Source organism: Bison bison, unplaced genomic scaffold (genome assembly GCF_000754665.1).
Source record: "Bison bison bison isolate TAMUID 2011002044 unplaced genomic scaffold, Bison_UMD1.0 scf7180017864092, whole genome shotgun sequence".
NCBI lineage: Eukaryota > Metazoa > Chordata > Mammalia > Artiodactyla > Bovidae > Bison > Bison bison.
Genome location: NW_011494664.1, coordinates 2,917,916 through 2,921,413, shown reverse-complemented (window position 1 = coordinate 2,921,413; position 3,498 = coordinate 2,917,916).

Here is a 3,498-nt window from a genome sequence, read left to right as displayed (position 1 = left end):
AGGGCCTCCCCAGACAGCCATTTTGCTTTTTTGCATTTCTTTTCTATTGGAATGGTCTTGATCCCTGTCTCCTGTACAATGTCATGAACCTCATTCAATAGTTCATCAGGCACTCTATCAGTGCAGCAAAGTCAATTATGAGGCAATAGCATAGTAATACAGGTTAACTCAAGAAACAGGAAAAATCTCAAGCAAGCAATGTAACTTTACATCTAAAGGAAGAAGACAGAAAAGAAAAAGCAAAGCCTAAAGTTGGCAAAAGGAATGAGATAATAAAGATTAAAGTGAAAAATAACAGAAATAGAGACCAAAAAAACAATAGAAAAGATCATTGTAATTAAGGACTATTTTTTGAAAAGTAAACAAAATTGATAAACTTTTAGCCAGATTCATCCAGAAAATAAAGATCCTAAACAAATAAATGAAAAATGAAAGAGAAGTTACATCATATACTGCTGCTGCTCCTGCTGCTAAGTCGCTTCAGTTGTGTCCGACTCTGTGCGACCCCATAGACGGCAGCCCACCAGGCTCCCCCGTCCCTGGGATTCTCCAGGCAAGAACACTGGAGTGGGTTGCCATATCCTTCTCCAATGCATGAGTGAAAAGTAAAAGCAAAGTCACTCAGTCGTGTCCGACTCTTAGCGACCCCATGGACTACAGCCTACCAGGCTCCTCTGTCCATGGGATTTTCCAGGCAAGAGTACTGGAGTGGGGTGCCATCGCCTTCTCCACATCATATACTACAGAAATACAAACAGTCACAAGAGACTACTACAAACAATTATACAACTACAAACTGGACACCCTAGAAGAAATAATTAGATTCCTAGAAACAAACAATTTTCAAAGACTAAGGAAGAAAGAGAAAATATGAACAGACCAATTTCTAATCAGTAACCAAAATCTCTCAACAAACAAAAATCTAGGACCATATGGATTCACAGGAACATTCCAACATGTATTTAAAGAAGAGTTAATACCTATCCCTCTACAACTATTCCAAAACACTAGAGGAAGTATTTCCAAATTAATCTATGAGACCAGCATTATCCCAATAAGAAAATCAGACAATGACACTATAAAAAGAAAAAGAAAATTACAGGCCAATAGCCCTGATGAACGTAGATTAAAAAATTCTCAACAGAATATTAGCAAACTAAATTTAGCAATATATAAAAAGGATCATACACCATGATCAAGTAGAATTTATTCCAGGGATGCAAGGATGATGCAATACCTGCATATTAATTATTGTAAAACAGCACTTTAACAAAAGTGAAAGCTAAAGCACATTTTATTTAAATGATCATTTTCAGATGCAGAAAAAGCATCTGATGAAAGTCAACATCTATATATGTGATAAAAATTCTCAACAAAGTGGGTATGGAGGGTACAAACCTAAACATAATAAAAACTGCATATGACAAGCCCCCAGCTAACTCATACTCAGTGGTGAAATGCTGAAAGCTTTTCCTCTGAGATCAGGAACAAGTGAAGTATGCCCACTCTCACCACTTTTACTCACATGATACTGGAAGTCCTAACCATAGCAATCAGAGAAGAAAAAGAAAGGCATCTGAAATGGAAGCAAAGAAGTAATACTGTGACTCTTTGCAGATGGTGTGATATTATATAGAATAACCTAAAAACTCCACCAATAAACAATTTTGACTAATAAATGAATTCATTAAAGTTGCAACATTTACAACTTTACAAAATTTACAAAAAGATGCAGAATTAATCTGAAGACATTTGTTTAATTTCTATACATTAATAACAAACTATAAGAAAGAGAAGTTAGGAAAATAATCCAATTTACAATTACTTCAAAAAGAACAAAATACCAAGGAGCTGAAAGACTTGCACTCTGAAAACTATAAGGAAAAGATTAAGATAAAAACAAATAGAAAGATATCCTTTGCTCACTGACTGAAAAATTATTGTTAAAATGTCCATACTACCCAAAGCAATTCACAAATTCAATACATTCCTTATCAGAATATTCATGGAATTTTTCACAGAACAAATAATCCTAAAATTTGTATAAACTACGAAAGACCCCAAATAGCCAAATCATTCTTGAGAAAGAAGAACAAGACTGGAAGTATCACATTCTCTGGTTTCAGACTATACTGTAAAGCTATAGTAATCAAAATAGATATTGCTGGCACAAAAACAGACATATAGATCAAATGGAAGAGAATAGAACACCCAGAAATAAACCCACATTTATATGGTCAGTTAATCTATGATAAAGGAGGCAAGAATACACTATAGGGGAAAGACAGTCTCTTCAATAAACACTGTTGGGAAAACTAGACCATTACCTGGAAAAGAATGAAACTATTTTTCCTACACCATAAGCAAAAATAAAATAAAAATGAATTAAAGGCTTAAATGTAAGGCCCCCCAAACCATAAAATTCCTAGGAGAAAGTGAAGGCAGCATACTTTTTGACATCAGTCTTGGCAGTATTCCCTTATTTGTATACTTATTTATTGGGATCTGTCTCTTCAGGCAAGGCAACAAAAGAAAAAATAAACAAATGGGACTACATCAAACTAAAAGACTTTTGTACAGAGAAGGAAACCATCAATAAAGTGAAAAGGCAATCTGCTGAATATTGCAAATGATATGATATTTGCAAATGATATGCCTGCTAAGGGGCTGATATCTAATATATATATAAAGAATGCACATATCTCAATAGGAAAAAAATTAGATTAAAAATGAGCAAAAGACCTAAACAGGCATTTTCCCAAAGAAGACACACAGATGACCACACAGGCAGATGAAAAAATGTTCAACATCATTAATCTTCAGGGAAAAGCAAATAAAAGCCACAATGAGATATCACCTCACACCCATCAGAATAGCTATTATCAAAAAGAAAACAAATAACAAGTGTTAGTGAAGAAACAGAGAAAATGGTACCCTTGTACACAGTTAATGGGAAGGTAAACTGGTGCAGCCACTATTGAAAGCAGCATAGAGATTCCTCAAATTTTTAAAGTAGAACTACCATATGATCCAGCAATTCCATTTCTGGGTATTTATCCAAAGAAAATGAAAACTCTAACTGGAAATCAAACATGAACTCCAAGGTTCACTGCAATATTATGTAAATATAAGAGCCAAGATCTGGAAGTAACCTAAATAATCACGGATAAAGGAGATGTGGTGTATATACAGTGGAATGTTGTTGTTTAGTCCCTAAGTCACGTCCGACTCTTTTACAACCCCGCGGACTGTAGCCCACAGGCTCCTCTGTCAGTGGCATTTCCCAGGCAAGAATACTGGAGTGGGTTGCCATTTCCTTCTCCAGGAGATCTTCCTGACCCAGAAATTGAACCTGTGTCTCTGTTTGGCAGGAGGGTTCTTTACACTGAGCCACCAGGGAAGCCCCACAATGGAATATTAATCAACCAGAAAAAAAGAATTAAATTTTGCCAGTTTTGACAACATGAATGGACCTAGAGGATATTATGCTAAAGTGAA